Source organism: Polyodon spathula, unplaced genomic scaffold, assembly GCF_017654505.1.
Source record: "Polyodon spathula isolate WHYD16114869_AA unplaced genomic scaffold, ASM1765450v1 scaffolds_3450, whole genome shotgun sequence".
NCBI classification, from domain to species: Eukaryota; Metazoa; Chordata; class Actinopteri; order Acipenseriformes; family Polyodontidae; genus Polyodon; species Polyodon spathula.
Window position 1 is genome coordinate 1 of NW_024474912.1, and position 16,327 is coordinate 16,327.

Here is a 16,327-nt window from a genome sequence, read left to right on the forward strand (position 1 = left end):
AATTTTGAGGAGGTGTTACAGGCAGGGTCTTTACACAAGTAGTAGAGATGACTGTGTGTTTTATATCTTCTGATGGCTATGAATCTTTCTGTGGCTTCTGTGAACGTCAGGAGCATAGTTAGCTCAGTTAGGAGCATGTCTGTTTTAGATTATTTGAAGGGAATCGATGCAGATATCATGTTTCTGCAGGAATGTGGAATTGGTTTTAGTAAAGAATATAAGCATTGGGAGGAAAGGTGGACGGTGGGGGAGTCAGTGTGGTCCGGAACAAACGAAAATAGGAATGCCGGGGTGGCAATTTTATTGAAAACTAAGAAGTGTGCAATAAAAGAAAGCATGGTTATAATGGATGGAAGGGCATTAATGGCGAGAGTTTTATATGGTGGGAAAGAACTCATCTTAATTAATGTTTATGCATCACCGGACAAAGAGGAGAGATTTGCCTTGTTTAATAGGTTAAGACCTTTTTTAGTTACAGCATTACCAATCTTAATGGGGGGTGACTGGAACTGTGTCCTATCTTCAAAGGATAGGCAGGAGGGGTTGAAAGGTTTTAAATTAGACAAGACATCCGGGCTGTTACTGCAGATCGTTAAAGATTTTAAATTGATAGATGTGTACAGATCCTTAAATGTCAAGGGAGGTTTCACTTGGTTTAGCCCCCAGGGGAAGAGCAAGTCAAGAATCGATATGGTGTTTATGACAGGGGATATAAAGTGTACACAATGTGTGTTGACACCAGTCTTTTTCTCCGACCACCTGATGGTGAGTGGGAAGTTCGATTTAGGGGTGGTAGTAGAAAACAAAAGGGGAATATGGAAACTAAACACAAAGTTGTTAAGAGAGAAAGGAATTAAGGAAAGGTTCAAAGAATGGTATGAGGGGTGGAGGAGCTTAAAAGGATTTTATAACACAGAGGCAGAGTGGTGGGAGATGGTGAAAACAAAGATCCAGAATTTTTTTATTGGTGAAAGTAGAAGTAAGGTGCAAAAGGAAAAGATGAAGTACAAAATACTGCAAATAAAGCTGCAAAGATTGTTTACGCAGGCAAGGGCAGGGGCGGAGGTCTTCCAGCAGATTGCAGAAACAAAAAGGAAAATACAAGAGGTGTTTAAAAGGAAATGTGACAGGGTTATATTCTTAAGCAAAGCAGAATGCCTGGAAAATAATGAGAAATGTACAAGGTTCTTTTTTAAAAAGGTGGTGGAGAGAAAGAAAGGCATGGCAGGATTGAAGGGGGAGGATGGGAAAACAAGGACGGAGCAGGGGGAAATACTGGAGGTGGTAGAAAACTTTTATGGACAGCTGTACGAAGAGAAAGAAATAGACGAGGGGAGATGTAATGACCTTTTAAAAAACATTGATAAGGTTTTACAGGGGGTGCAAACAGAAAATATGTGTGTGGATTTCACTGTTTTAGAAATGGAAAGTATAGCCAAGTCTTTTAAGTTGAATAAAACACCAGGGGGAGATGGACTGCCAATAGAATTTTATATTGAATTTTGGGATGTCTTAAAATTTGATTTATTAGTTTTATTCAGGGAGATTTGTAATGCTGGAGAAATGCCCCCTTCCTTTCGGAGGGGAATCATCACACTCCTACACAAGAAAGGTGACAGAGAAGACCTAAAGAACTGGCGTCCAATCAGCCTGCAGAACACAGACTACAAACTACTAGCAAAGCTCATTACCTGCAGAATGAAGAAGGTTATCGATACTGTCATTCACCCGGACCAGGTATGTGCAGTCCCGGGGAGGAGGATAATGGACAGCCTGATACTCATGAGGGACACTATCGGTTATGCCAGGGAGAGGGAGCTCCCGCTTTGCGTCCTGAATTTGGACTTAGAAAAGGCATACGATAGGATTGCGCACAAGTACATGTTTGGTGTATTGTCCAAAATGGGGTTTCCGATCAGGTTCGTGAATTGGATTAAAATCTTGTATTCAGAGATCGAAAGTGTTATTTTGGTAAATGGGAGCACGACCAAACCAGTTAAGATTCGGAGTGGGGTGCGCCAAGGCTGTCCTTTATCACCTCTATTATTTATTTGTTGCATGGAACCGCTAGCAAACGCAATCAGGGCTGAAAGGTTAATCAGTGGACTGTTTATACCTGGTAGCAAAGGGGATCAAGTAAAGTGTTTACTATACATGGATGATGTATCGATTGTCTGTCGAGATGAGCTCTCCATTGTGAAGGCTTTGGAGCGGACCGAAGATTTCTGCAGTGCTTCGGGGTCAAAACTGAACAGGAACAAGAGTGAGTGTATGCTGTTTGGAAGGTGGGGCAGAGTACCCAGTATAGATTTGTGTTTTAAAACAGATTGTATTAGGATGCTGGGAATCAAAGTGAACGCACAGGGGTCTGGACAGAAGAGCTGGGAAGAGGTGACGAGTAAGGTGTCCCAGAAACTGGGTCTGTGGAGTCTCAGGGAGCTATCTTTTGAAGGTAAAAGACTAATTTTAAAGGCAGTGATTTTACCAATGTTATTGTACGTGGCTATTGTGTACCCCCCATCTAGGGACGTTTTAAGAATTTTAACAAGAAAGGTGATGTGCTTCTTCTGGGGAATGAAGTGCGAGATGTTAAGAAGGGAGGTTGTGTACAGGAGTGTGAGGTGTGGAGGAAAGGGGATCCCGGACTTGGCACAAACCTTGCTGCTGAGGTTCACGTGGGTGCATGTGAACTTGTGTTTGTTCGGGAAGTGTAAGGCTGCCTGTTTTGTAAAGTTTTATTTGGGGGGATCTTTAAGAGCTTTTAAAATGTTTCACTCTTCCTTGTCGGTGCCCTTGTCAGAAGATTTGCCCTACTGTTATAACAAAATAAAGAAAACTTTACAGGCACAAGTTTTAACAGAAATCGAACCCGAGGCATGGAAAGAATCCCGGAAGGTCTTGGCAATTGTGAAGGACAGAGATAAAATGTGCGATATTTCCTTTTTTCACCCACAGGTTGTGGAAGGAATTTGGCGACAGGTGGCTCATCCGAGCCTCTTGAACCGACACAAGGACCAGGCTTGGCAGGTGGTACACCAGATTCTCCCGGTAAGAGCTGTCATGCACCGAAGATCGCTGGCCAAGAACCCGAGATGCCCTTTTGAGGGCTGCCGGGCAGAAGAAACAGTGGAACACCTACTCTGGGGCTGTGTGCAGGCCCAGAAAGTCTGGAAGGAGGCAAGGGGGCTGATCGGGAGTTTCATGGACTATGACCAATTGGAGAGCAAACACGTCTTGTACGGTATAACCCCGAGCAAAACAAATAAGAAGGATGGGGTGTGTTTATGGATTGTCATAAATTGTGTCAATCATGCTCTGTGGGCTACAAGAAACGTGTTGGTCTTCAAGAAGAAATACATGGATGGAAAGGAGTGCATGAAATTGGCCTGCCGCAGCCTCAGCGAGTACCAGCTTCGGGACGGGATACTGGAAGGGCATGACAGCGCGAGGAAGAAGTGGCGTGGCAGCTGGTGTGCCCTTGCGGGCCGGTCTGGAGTTGGTTAGGGGGCTCACAATAGGGGGTGAAGCAGATTATTTATGACACATACTCTGGTTTTCACAATTGAGTGAGTGAGGTTTTAAACAGTTTTACGGTACCTGCCTGTATTAATGTGCTTTAATTTTTACAATCAATAGACTATGAGTTTACCTGTGCAATGGATGTATCATGAAATGTAGATGTTTTACCAGGGTTTTAAACTGTTAGAAAATAGGATATCTTGCTGTCATGTTTCTAGTTGCATGTATAATGGGATGCAACCATATTTTTAGAGTGCTGTAAAGTATAATGTTTGAAAATGACTGATTTTTTAAATGTTATAACTGTGAACAACACTGTATTGTAGTGAGAAGATTAAATAAAATTATTTTTCCAAAAAAAAAAAAAAAAAAAAAATCTGTTCTTATCAGTTTAATATCTGATACGTCCCCCATAGGGGGACCGTCTATATTAAATGGATTTTTGGAAGCGGGAGATGGAAGCGGGGCTTGCTCCGTCCACTCCACGCATCGACCCGGTATTGCAGTACCTCCGGGAACGGTGCCCATTTCTCAGAAAGGTCAAAAGAGAGGAGAGAGAGAGAGAGAGAGAGAGAGAGAGAGAGAGAGAGAGAGAGAGAGAGAGCCCCACACCCTAGGACCCCACCTCCCCTTTCCTGGGACGCGCCGTTTTCCCGCTCTTTTCGTTCTTTTTTTTTTTTTTTTTTTTTTTTTTTTTTTTTTTTTTTTTTTTTTTTCATATTTCATATTCAGGCAGGCCTAACACACGCAGCAGGCCAGTGTAGCAGCAGCAGCAGCAAGCGCCCTTTCGCCGGGGCGGAACGGCAGATGCGTTTTGGGAGGAGTTCCCTGTTTTTGTTTTGCGTGCGTGGCCTCGCTGCCGCTTGGCAGAGGGGAGGGCCTTTGGGCCTTTGGGCCGGCCGGAAGGGCTCGGCCACCAGCAAAGGCACGCTCCGGCTTCTCTACAGCTCGAATGAACCTTTCGCCTTTTACTAAAGATTTCCGTGGAGAGGAGCATTTACGAGTTCGATCCAATTTTTGGACAGCCCTTCCCCTCAGGGAGGGGCTCCACCTGGAGTTTAAAAGCAGAACGAGCACAGAAAGGGCGGTCGCCCCCGTTGGAGCCCGGCACCTTTCCTTCCTTCCTTCCTTCCTTCCTTCCTTCCTTCCGCCCGCCCGAGAAGCAAGTACCACGACTGCTGCGGCGGGCGGCCGCGCCCGGGGCGTTTGGCCAAAACCATTGTGGGCATCGCTTCTCGGCCTCTTGGCTCAGATCAAGTGTAGTATCTGTTCTTATCAGTTTAATATCTGATACGTCCCCCATAGGGGGACCGTCTATATTAAATGGATTTTTGGAAGCGGGAGATGGAAGCGGGGCTTGCTCCGTCCACTCCACGCATCGACCCGGTATTGCAGTACCTCCGGGAACGGTGCCCATTTCTCAGAAAGGACAAAGAGAGAGAGAGCGAGAGAGAGAGAGAGAGAGAGAGAGAGAGAGAGAGAGAGAGAGAGAGAGAGAGAGAGAGAGAGCACACACACCCACCCTCCCCTTTCCTGGGACGCGCCGTTTTCCCGCTCTTTTCGTTCTTTTTTTTTTTTTTTTTTTTTTTTTTTTTTTTTTTTTTTTTCATTTTCATATTCAGGCAGGCCTAACACACGCAGCAGGCCAGTGTAGCAGCAGCAGCAAAGCGCCCTTTCGCCGGGGCGGAACGGCAGATGCGTTTTGGGAGGAGTTCCCTGTTTTTGTTTTGCGTGCGTGGCCTCGCTGCCGCTTGGCAGAGGGGAGGGCCTTTGGGCCTTTGGGCCGGCCGGAAGGGCTCGGCCACCAGCAAAGGCACGCTCCGGCTTCTCTACAGCTCGAATGAACCTTTCGCCTTTTACTAAAGATTTCCGTGGAGAGGAGCATTTACGAGTTCGATCCAATTTTTGGACAGCCCTTCCCCTCAGGGAGGGGCTCCACCTGGAGTTTAAAAGCAGAACGAGCACAGAAAGGGCGGTCGCCCCCGTTGGAGCCCGGCACCTTTCCTTCCTTCCTTCCTTCCTTCCTTCCTTCCTTCCTTCCTCCCTCCGCCCGCCCGAGAAGCAAGTACCACGACTGCTGCGGCGGGCGGCCGCGCCCGGGGCGTTTGGCCAAAACCATTGTGGGCATCGCTTCTCGGCCTCTTGGCTCTGCTCAAGTGTATGTGGCATGACCGCAGCATCCTGAGGATCCAGTGAGGAAGAGAAGGCGCTGGGAGCGGAATACGATGGCGACTGGAAGGAGGATGCAGAACCTGATCCGTTTCCGATGGAGTGAGGTTTTGGAGAAAGAATTGAAGATCGTCGATGCTGCAGAATTGAAGGATACACCAGGCGGGCGAGAATTCTTTGTGAAGGAGGTGCTCTTAAAAGGACTGAAACTGGAGGTGAAGTCTATTTTTTGTTTCCAGAATTATGAAAAGTTTTTTGATTTGGTTTTGTGCAGTGAGGAGTTGGCTCAAAGTGTTTGGGATACTTACCAGGAGAAGAAAAATGAAAGGCCTTTTTCGATGTATATTGCAGATCCGTTATTTGCAAGGGAAGTTCGGCCTTTGTTTGTTTTCATGTATAACCCATATGTTGGGCAGGAGGAAGTCGCACAGTATGTTGGCCGTTTTTGCGACATTATTTCGGGACCTTTTAAAGTGCTTGACCCTATAGGTATATGGACTGGGAAGTGGAAATTTATTGTGAGGCTGAAGATCTGCAGTTCAAAGGAGGGGGGTATAGTACACCCTCCGGGTCATGTACAGATTGGGGGAAACAGGGGTTTTTTAAGTTACCCTGGGCAGCCGCGAAAGTGTTTTAAGTGTAACACTGAAGGGCATGAGGCGAGCGAGTGCAAAGTAATGTTCTGCCAGAAATGCAGGCGGAAAGGACATGAAGCGATGGACTGTAAAACCCCAAAAAGTTGCAGTATATGTGGAGCACTGGATCACCTGTATAGAGAGTGTGGAAAGCGTGGTATGGGTGGTGAGAGAGCAAGTGAGGGTGGTGATGGTGCAAAGAATGATGGGAGTGGAGAAGAAAAGAGTGGAGGTGGGAGTGGTATGGATGGTGAGCGAGCAAAGGAGGGTGGTGATGGTGCAAAGAAAGATGGGAGTGGAAAGGGAATGAGTGGAGGGAGTAAAGGGGGTGGTGATGTAAGTAAGGAAGGTGGTGTGGTGAGAGTGGTTAGTGGTGGAGGGGGTATGAGTGGTAAGGAAGTGAAAGGGGGTGGAGGTGTGGGTGTAGGTGGTGGTGGTGAAGGTGATGGTGGGGCGGACAAGGTGCAAGAGAGTGAGGCGATGGAGGAAACGGAGAGTGAAATAAAGAAAAAGCGGAAGGACAGAGAACCTGGAGCCGGGAGCAGGAGTGAGGAGAGTGCCAACGAGGGTGCAGCTGGGCCCAGCTGGTATGAAAGCGTGGAGAAGGAGGAGATGAGGAAAAGAAGAGGAGACCCTTTAAGAGGACTGGAACCGAGGGATTTTGAGGGAAAAATAATGGAAGAAAAGGAGGATAATTTAATGCGGAGTCTTTGTAGGAGGGAGTTTTTTGAGTTAATGGCTTGGAAGGAGAGATTGTTGAAGGGGGTGATAACAGAGGCAGAGGTAAAAAAATACAGAACAGAAAGGAATAGAGTTTTGTTATGTGCAAGATGGAAAGATGAAGAGAAAAGAAAGGGGATTATTAAGAAGTAAAGAGGTTTAAAAGAAAGTTTTTGTTCTGTGTTGAATATGATTTTTGAGTTGAGAAAGAAATGTTGGAACTGAAGAGTGGGAGTGGGAATAAAAGATTGTTTTTTGTTTTTTGTTTTTGAAATATTTGTTGTTGCATATGTTTAAAACTTTGGAAAATTGATATGTTTCATTTTGGAAAATTGATGGCTCTGTTATTTTTGAAGAATTAATGTATTGTGTGTTTTTTCTGTTATTTTGATTATGCTAAAGTTTATTGTAATGAAATGATTTTGTTTTTTGTTTTTTTGGTTGTTTTTGAATGTTTTTGTTTGTTTTTGTTTTTCTTTGTGATGATTTGTAATAGATATGGTTTATAGCCATAAATGTAATGTTTTCTTTTGAAAAGAATTAATAAAATATTTTCAAATAAAAAAAAAAAAAAAAAAAAAAAAATCTGTTCTTATCAGTTTAATATCTGATACGTCCCCCATAGGGGGACCGTCTATATTAAATGGATTTTTGGAAGCGGGAGATGGAAGCGGGGCTTGCTCCGTCCACTCCACGCATCGACCCGGTATTGCAGTACCTCCGGGAACGGTGCACATTTCTCAGAAAGGTCAAAAGAGAGAGAGAGAGAGAGAGAGAGAGAGAGAGAGAGAGAGAGAGAGAGAGAGAGAGAGAGAGAGAGAGAGAGAGAGAGCCTCCCCCCCACCCCCCTTTCCTGGGACGCGCCGTTTTCCCCCTCTTTTCGTTCTTTTTTTTTTTTTTTTTTTTTTTTTTTTTTTTTTTTCATATTTCATATTCAGGCAGGCCTAACACACGCAGCAGGCCAGTGTAGCAGCAGCAGCAAAGCGCCCTTTCGCCGGGGCGGAACGGCAGATGCGTTTTGGGAGGAGTTCCCTGTTTTTGTTTTGCGTGCGTGGCCTCGCTGCCGCTTGGCAGAGGGGAGGGCCTTTGGGCCTTTGGGCCGGCCGGAAGGGCTCGGCCACCAGCAAAGGCACGCTCCGGCTTCTCTACAGCTCGAATGAACCTTTCGCCTTTTACTAAAGATTTCCGTGGAGAGGAGCATTTACGAGTTCGATCCAATTTTTGGACAGCCCTTCCCCTCAGGGAGGGGCTCCACCTGGAGTTTAAAAGCAGAACGAGCACAGAAAGGGCGGTCGCCCCCGTTGGAGCCCGGCACCTTTCCTTCCTTCCTTCCTTCCTTCCTTCCTTCCTTCCTCCCTCCGCCCGCCCGAGAAGCAAGTACCACGACTGCTGCGGCGGGCGGCCGCGCCCGGGGCGTTTGGCCAAAACCATTGTGGGCATCGCTTCTCGGCCTCTTGGCTCTGCTCAAGTGTATGTGGCATGACCGCAGCATCCTGAGGATCCAGTGAGGAAGAGAAGGCGCTGGGAGCGGAATACGATGGCGACTGGAAGGAGGATGCAGAACCTGATCCGTTTCCGATGGAGTGAGGTTTTGGAGAAAGAATTGAAGATCGTCGATGCTGCAGAACTGAAGGATACACCAGGCGGGCGAGAATTCTTTGTGAAGGAGGTGCTCTTAAAAGGACTGAAACTGGAGGTGAAGTCTATTTTTTGTTTCCAGAATTATGAAAAGTTTTTTGATTTGGTTTTGTGCAGTGAGGAGTTGGCTCAAAGTGTTTGGGATACTTACCAGGAGAAGAAAAATGAAAGGCCTTTTTCGATGTATATTGCAGATCCGTTATTTGCAAGGGAAGTTCGGCCTTTGTTTGTTTTCATGTATAACCCATATGTTGGGCAGGAGGAAGTCGCACAGTATGTTGGCCGTTTTTGCGACATTATTTCGGGACCTTTTAAAGTGCTTGACCCTATAGGTATATGGACTGGGAAGTGGAAATTTATTGTGAGGCTGAAGATCTGCAGTTCAAAGGAGGGGGGTATAGTACACCCTCCGGGACGAGTACAGATTGGGGGAAACAGGGGTTTTTTAAGTTACCCTGGGCAGCCGCGAAAGTGTTTTAAGTGTAACACTGAAGGGCATGAGGCGAGCGAGTGCCAAGTAATGTTCTGCCAGAAATGCAGGCGGAAAGGACATGAAGCGATGGACTGTAAAACCCCAAAAGTTGCAGTATGTGTGGAGCACTGGATCACCTGTACAGAGAGTGTGGAAAGCGTGGTATGGGTGGTGAGAGAGCAAGTGAGGGTGGTGATGGTGCAAAGAATGATGGGAGTGGAAAGGGAGGTTGAGTGGAGCGGCAAAGGAGGGTAAAGGGGGTGGTGATGTAAGTAAGGTAAGGAAGGTGGTGTGGTGAGAGTGGTTAGTGGTGGAGGGGGTATGAGTGGTAAGGAAGTGAAAGGGGGTGCAGGTGTGGGTATGTGTGGTGGTGGTGTGGGTGAAGGTGATGGTGGGGCGGACAAGGTGCAAGAGAGTGAGGCGATGGAGGAAACGGAGAGTGAAATAAAGAAAAAGCGGAAGGACAGAGAACCTGGAGCCGGGAGCAGGAGTGAGGAGAGTGCCAATGAGGGTGCAGCTGGGCCCAGCTGGTATGAAAGCGTGGAGAAGGAGGAGATGAGGAAAAGAAGAGGAGACCCTTTAAGAGGACTGGAACCGAGGGATTTTGAGGGAAAAATAATGGAAGAAAAGGAGGATAATTTAATGCGGAGTCTTTGTAGGAGGGAGTTTTTTGAGTTAATGGCTTGGAAGGAGAGATTGCTGAAGGGGGTGATAACAGAGGCAGAGGTAAAAAAATACAGAACAGAAAGGAATAGAGTTTTGTTATGTGCAAGATGGAAAGATGAAGAGAAAAGAAAGGGGATTATTAAGAAGTAAAGAGGTTTAAAAGAAAGTTTTTGTTCTGTGTTGAATATGATTTTTGAGTTGAAAAAGAAATGTTGGAACTGAAGAGTGGGAGTGGGAATAAAAGATTTGTTTTTGTGTTTGTTTTTGAAATATTTGTTGTTGCATATGTTTAAAACTTTGGAAAATTGATATGTTTTCATTTTGGAAAATTGATGGCTCTGTTATTTTTGAAGAATTAATGTATTGTGTGTTTTTTTTGTTATTTTGATTATGCTAAAGTTTATTGTAATGAAATGTTTTTGTTTTTTGTTTTTGGTTGTTTTTGAATGTTTTTGTTTGTTTTTGTTTTCTTTGTGATGATTTGTAATAGATATGGTTTATAGCCATAAATGTAATGTTTTCTTTTGAAAAGAATTAATAAAATATTTTCAAAAAAAAAAAAAAAAAAAAAAAAAATCTGTTCTTATCAGTTTAATATCTGATACGTCCCCCATAGGGGGACCGTCTATATTAAATGGATTTTTGGAAGCGGGAGATGGAAGCGGGGCTTGCTCCGTCCACTCCACGCATCGACCCGGTATTGCAGTACCTCCGGGAACGGTGCCCATTTCTCAGAAAGGTCAAAAGAGAGAGAGAGAGAGAGAGAGAGAGAGCGAGCGAGAGAGAGAGAGAGAGAGAGAGAGAGAGAGAGAGAGAGAGAGAGAGAGAGAGAGAGAGAGAGAGAGAGAGAGAGAGAGAGAGCACCTAACCCCTCCCCCCTCCCCACCTCCCCTTTCCTGGGACGCGCCGTTTTCCCGCTCTTTTCGTTCTTTTTTTTTTTTTTTTTTTTTTTTTTTTTTTTTTTCATATTTCATATTCAGGCAGGCCTAACACACGCAGCAGGCCAGTGTAGCAGCAGCAGCAAAGCGCCCTTTCGCCGGGGCGGAACGGCAGATGCGTTTTGGGAGGAGTTCCCTGTTTTTGTTTTGCGTGCGTGGCCTCGCTGCCGCTTGGCAGAGGGGAGGGCCTTTGGGCCTTTGGGCCGGCCGGAAGGGCTCGGCCACCAGCAAAGGCACGCTCCGGCTTCTCTACAGCTCGAATGAACCTTTCGCCTTTTACTAAAGATTTCCGTGGAGAGGAGCATTTACGAGTTCGATCCAATTTTTGGACAGCCCTTCCCCTCAGGGAGGGGCTCCACCTGGAGTTTAAAAGCAGAACGAGCACAGAAAGGGCGGTCGCCCCCGTTGGAGCCCGGCACCTTTCCTTCCTTCCTTCCTTCCTTCCTTCCTCCCTCCCCCTCCCTCCGCCCGCCCGAGAAGCAAGTACCACGACTGCTGCGGCGGGCGGCCGCGCCCGGGGCGTTTGGCCAAAACCATTGTGGGCATCGCTTCTCGGCCTCTTGGCTCAGATCAAGTGTATGTGGCATGACCGCAGCATCCTGAGAATCCAGTGAGGAAGAGAAGGCGCTGGGAGCTGTATACGATGGCGACTGGGAGAAGGATGCAGAACCTCATCCGTTTTCGATGGAGTGAGAATTTGGAGAAGGAGCTGAAGACTGTGGACGTTGCTGATTGGAAGAATACACCAGGTGGTCGGGAGTTCTTTGTGAAGGAAGTTTTGCTGAAAGGACTGCAGTTGGAGGTGAAGTCGATATTTTGTTTTCAGAACTATGACAAGTTTTTTGATTTAGCTTTGTACAATGAAGAACTGGCTCAAAGTGTTTGGGATGTTTACCAAAAGAGGAAAAATGAAAAACCTTTTTCTCTGTATATTGGAGACCCTTTATTTGCAAGGGAAGTTAGACCTCTGTTTGTTTTTATGTACAACCCATATGTTGGAGAAGAAGAAGTTGTACAGTATGTCAAGCGGGTGTGTGACATTATTTCGGGACCTTTTAAAGTACTTGACCCTGTTGGTATCTGGACTGGGAAGTGGAAGTTTTTTGTACGGTTGAGGATTTGTAGTTCAAAGGAGGGGGGTATAATACACCCTCCGGGACGAGTGCAGATTGGGGGAAACAGGGGTTTTTTAAGCTACCCTGGGCAACCGAAAAAGTGCTTTAAATGTGACACTGAAGGGCATGAGGCGAGTGAATGTGAAGCGATGGTTTGCCAGAAATGCAGGAGGAAAGGACATGAAGCAAAGACCTGTAAAACCCCAAAGAGTTGTAGTGTGTGTGGAGCTTTGGACCACCTGTACAGAGAATGTGGAAAGCGTGGTATGGATGGTGAGAGAGAAAGTGAGGGTGGTGACGGTGCAAGGAATGATGGGAGTGGAGAGGGAGAGAGTGGAGGTGGTATGGATGGTGAGCAAGCAAAGGAGGGTGGTGATGGTGCAAAGAAAGATGGGAGTGGAAAGGGATTGAGTGGAGGGAGTAAAGGGGGTGGTGATGTAAGTAAGGAAGGTGGTGTGGTGAGAGTGGTTAGTGGTGGAGGGGGTATGAGTGGTAATGAAGTGAAAGGGGGTGCAGGTGTGGGTATGTGTGGTGGTGGTGTGGGTGAAGGTGATGGTGGGGCGGACAAGGTGCAAGAGAGTGTGGCGATGGAGGGAACGGAGAGTGAAATTCTAAAGAAGCGGAAAGAGAGAGGAGCGGGAGCTGTGAGTAGCAGCGAAGAGAGTGCCAGTGAGGGTGTAGTCGGTCCGAGCTGGTCTGAAAGTGTGGAGGAAGAGGAGGAAAGGAGGAAAAGAAGAAGCAATCAGCAGAGAGAAAAGGAAGATGCAAAGGAGAAAAGGAAACGGGAAAAGGAGGAATACGCAAAGCTTTCTTGGGCGGAGAAGTTGAAAATAGAAGAGGAGAAGAAGAGAAAGGAAGGCGATAAATATGTAGAGACTTCGATGTATAGACTTGCGTTAATGTATTGTTTTTGTGAAAAAGAATGCCTTGAATTAATGACCTGGAATGAAAGACTGAGAAAGGGACCTACGTTAGAAGGTGAGATAGAGAAATATGAAATTGAGAAAGACAAGATTTTGCAATGTGCTAGATGGAGGGCAGATATAGCAAGGAGGGAGGCGGAAAAGAAATAGGGGAATATGGTTTTTTTTTGTTTTTGTTTTTTTTTTTTTGTATGTTTGTGTAATGATTATTATAATGAAATAATAGTGTTTGTGTTTTTGTTGTTTTGAATGATAAAATAATTGGGAATATGGGGCTTTGTTTTTGGGGAGCATAGTAATACTTTGTTTGTAGTTTTGCATATATGTAAATTGAAGGTCATTTTCTTGTATTGTTAGAATATATGGTTAGTTTTTGTTTATTAGACTGTGTTTTTGTGCTGTAATGGGAATTAGTATTGTGTGTTTTTTTTGGATGTTTTGTTTTGTTAAAGTAAAGTAATGGTTTCTGTTTAGTTATTTTTGTATATGTAAAAGCTAGTTTTTGATTTGTGTTCAGTTTTGTAATTGTAATAAGTGTTGTGTTTTTTGAATGTTTTTGTGTTGTTAATTGTTAAGATTAAATTTATTATAAAAATCAAATCAAATCTGTTCTTATCAGTTTAATATCTGATACGTCCCCCATAGGGGGACCGTCTATATTAAATGGATTTTTGGAAGCGGGAGATGGAAGCGGGGCTTGCTCCGTCCACTCCACGCATCGACCCGGTATTGCAGTACCTCCGGGAACGGTGCCCATTTCTCAGAAAGGTCAAAAGAGAGAGAGAGAGAGAGAGAGAGAGAGAGAGAGAGAGAGAGAGAGAGCGAGAGAGAGAGAGAGAGAGCGAGAGAGAGAGAGAGAGAGAGAGAGAGAGAGCCCCACCCTAACCCTCCCTCCCTCCCCACCTCCCCTTTCCTGGGACGCGCCGTTTTCCCGCTCTTTTCGTTCTTTTTTTTTTTTTTTTTTTTTTTTTTTTTTTTTTCATATTCAGGCAGGCCTAACACACGCAGCAGGCCAGTGTAGCAGCAGCAGCAAAGCGCCCTTTCGCCGGGGCGGAACGGCAGATGCGTTTTGGGAGGAGTTCCCTGTTTTTGTTTTGCGTGCGTGGCCTCGCTGCCGCTTGGCAGAGGGGAGGGCCTTTGGGCCTTTGGGCCGGCCGGAAGGGCTCGGCCACCAGCAAAGGCACGCTCCGGCTTCTCTACAGCTCGAATGAATCTTTCGCCTTTTACTAAAGATTTCCGTGGAGAGGAGCATTTACGAGTTCGATCCAATTTTTGGACAGCCCTTCCCCTCAGGGAGGGGCTCCACCTGGAGTTTAAAAGCAGAACGAGCACAGAAAGGGCGGTCGCCCCCGTTGGAGCCCGGCACCTTTCCTTCCTTCCTTCCTCCCTCCCTCCCTCCGCCCGCCCGCCCGAGAAGCAAGTACCACGACTGCTGCGGCGGGCGGCCGCGCCCGGGGCGTTTGGCTAAAACCATTGTGGGCATCGCTTCTCGGCCTCTTGGCTCAGAGCAAGTGTGTGGCATGACCGCAGTTTGCTCTATCTGAGAGAAAAAGAAGGTGACACGAAGATGACGTCTAAATCTTCACTCAAGTCAGCACCCGGGGCTGGACTACGGAATACCGTCCGTTTCAGATGGAAAGAGGAGAACAAGGAGGATTTCCTGGATCGTGATCAGTTCGTGGAGAAGGTTTTGCTGGGACAACTGCGCTTTGTACCTGCTCAGATCTACTGCTTACAGGTGAATAACAGCCAAAGATTTTTGGACTTAACTTTTGAAAGTGGTGTTGTTTATGATACCTTTCTAAAGATTTTTGAAGAGAAAGCAACAGAAAAGCCTTTGTCTTTTTATAACATGGAGCCACTTTGGCACAAAGACCACAGGGTAATAACAGTGCACATGTTTAACCCATATATCAGTGACTTTGATATTGAGCTGTTCTTGTCTCGGTACTGCAAAACTGTTTCCGGGGGATTACCAGTCAGAGACAAGCATGGCATATGGACAGGCAAAAGACAGTTCCGGGTAACTCTAAAGCCTGATAAGAGCAGCTCTGATGGGTTTAAGCACCCGCCGGCCAACTTTACAATTGGGCCAAACAGGGGCTACCTGTTTTACAGCGGACAGCCCCAGTACTGCAGGAAATGTGGGATTTTTGGGCACCTGGTTGCCACTTGCAAGAACATGGTCTGTCGCAACTGCCAAGGCACAGATCATGAGACCAAGGACTGTGACAAAATTAAAAAATGCAGCATCTGTAACTCTGAGGAGCACCTGTTCAAACAGTGCCCAAAGAGGAGTGCAACATATGCAGATGCAGTCCGAAGAGAGGAGCCGGTGGAGGAAGAATCAGCAGGTACGGGGGAGACTGTCCCAGAAACCCCACAGGAAATGGAGGAGGAGAAGGAGGGAGAGGAGGAGGTTGCAGGCGGGCCCAGTCGTAGGGTGCTGGCTTCCTCCCGTGACTACAGCGAACCGCTTCCTGGGAACCAGCAGCACTGGAGCGAGATGAAGAGAGGTAGGGAGAAACGGAAAAGCGTTGACGAACCGTCAAAGAGTCAATCAGAGGCTGTCACTAAACGGAAGGTAGAGGGGATCCCGCTTTCCGTTAATCCCTATGACGCTTTGCTGGTAGAAGAGGAGGGGGAAGCTTTAGAAGAACTGTCAGAAGAGGGAGCTGTCAGAGACTGGAGTGAAGGCAGCACAGGCAGTGCTGAACTGGGAGCTACTTTAGAAGAAATCCAAGAGCAAGTTTTGGCTCTTGGTAATACTAGGCAAATGATACCCAGCCACGAGAAGGAATGTCCTCCTGAAGGTGGGCCTGGACATATGTCCGCTTTAGAGGAAAAAAAAGGGACTTGAGTTTGCTTGGTTTTCTTCCTTTTTTTTCTTTCAGCTTTTGTAAATGTCTTCTTTGAATTTAATGTCTGTAAATGTCAGGGGTTTGAGAGACAAAGTGAAGAGGACAGCTGTGTTTACCTCTTTGCGATTATATGATTTTTCTGTTTGTTTTTTTCAAGAGGTACACCTTAAAGATGAGAAGGATGTAGAGGCCTTCAGTACAGAATGGGGGGCTGGTGAATCCCGTTGGAGTGTGGGGGGGGTTCATTCTTCAGGAGTGGGTATTGTTTTTAAGGGTCAAAATGTGGGAATTGTGCACACTGTTTCACCTGTACCGGGGAGGGTCTTAATGGTGGATGCTGATTGTGGGGGGACACAGTTTAGGTTTATTAATATATATGCAAACCCTCTTATGTCTGCAAGGGCAGATCTGTTTGCTGAGTTAGGGGATTTGTTGGTCACTAATAGGGTGGTGGTGATGGGAGGGGACTTTAATATTAATTTGGACACAGCGCAAGATGCAGATTTTAGTTTTAAATATCTGAAATCCTTGTTAATAAATTTTGAGTTAGTTGATGCCTTTGCAAAATTAAAAATGAAGGGGGCCACTTGGAGGAATTCCAGAGGGTCTAGTAGCAGGCTAGATTATTTTTTCGTTAGCAAAAATTTTCAGTTGCAGTCTGGGTCTGTTCT

The 16,327-nt window shown here is 46.2% G+C and overlaps 10 non-coding genes across 10 annotated transcripts; all 10 read left to right on the forward strand.

The window, feature by feature from the left end:
- Window positions 1–3,862: 3,862 nt before the first annotated feature.
- Window positions 3,863–4,050, forward strand: LOC121311983. The gene has a single exon (XR_005949623.1). It is a non-coding gene; the product is annotated as a U2 spliceosomal RNA (small nuclear RNA).
- Window positions 4,051–4,446: 396 nt separating this feature from the next.
- Window positions 4,447–4,564, forward strand: LOC121311968. The gene has a single exon (XR_005949609.1). It is a non-coding gene; the product is annotated as a U5 spliceosomal RNA (small nuclear RNA).
- Window positions 4,565–4,746: 182 nt separating this feature from the next.
- LOC121311958 lies at window positions 4,747–4,939 on the forward strand. Its single transcript, XR_005949601.1, has one exon. It is a non-coding gene; the product is annotated as a U2 spliceosomal RNA (small nuclear RNA).
- Window positions 4,940–5,334: 395 nt separating this feature from the next.
- On the forward strand, window positions 5,335–5,452 carry LOC121311970. The gene has a single exon (XR_005949611.1). It is a non-coding gene; the product is annotated as a U5 spliceosomal RNA (small nuclear RNA).
- A 2,139-nt stretch (window positions 5,453–7,591) lies between these two features.
- Window positions 7,592–7,783, forward strand: LOC121311960. The gene has a single exon (XR_005949602.1). It is a non-coding gene; the product is annotated as a U2 spliceosomal RNA (small nuclear RNA).
- Window positions 7,784–8,174: 391 nt separating this feature from the next.
- LOC121311971 lies at window positions 8,175–8,292 on the forward strand. Its single transcript, XR_005949612.1, has one exon. It is a non-coding gene; the product is annotated as a U5 spliceosomal RNA (small nuclear RNA).
- Window positions 8,293–10,361: 2,069 nt separating this feature from the next.
- LOC121311963 lies at window positions 10,362–10,550 on the forward strand. Its single transcript, XR_005949605.1, has one exon. It is a non-coding gene; the product is annotated as a U2 spliceosomal RNA (small nuclear RNA).
- Window positions 10,551–10,992: 442 nt separating this feature from the next.
- LOC121311972 lies at window positions 10,993–11,110 on the forward strand. Its single transcript, XR_005949613.1, has one exon. It is a non-coding gene; the product is annotated as a U5 spliceosomal RNA (small nuclear RNA).
- A 2,261-nt stretch (window positions 11,111–13,371) lies between these two features.
- LOC121311969 lies at window positions 13,372–13,555 on the forward strand. The gene has a single exon (XR_005949610.1). It is a non-coding gene; the product is annotated as a U2 spliceosomal RNA (small nuclear RNA).
- Window positions 13,556–13,977: 422 nt separating this feature from the next.
- LOC121311967 lies at window positions 13,978–14,095 on the forward strand. Its single transcript, XR_005949608.1, has one exon. It is a non-coding gene; the product is annotated as a U5 spliceosomal RNA (small nuclear RNA).
- The last annotated feature ends 2,232 nt before the right edge of the window (window positions 14,096–16,327 follow it).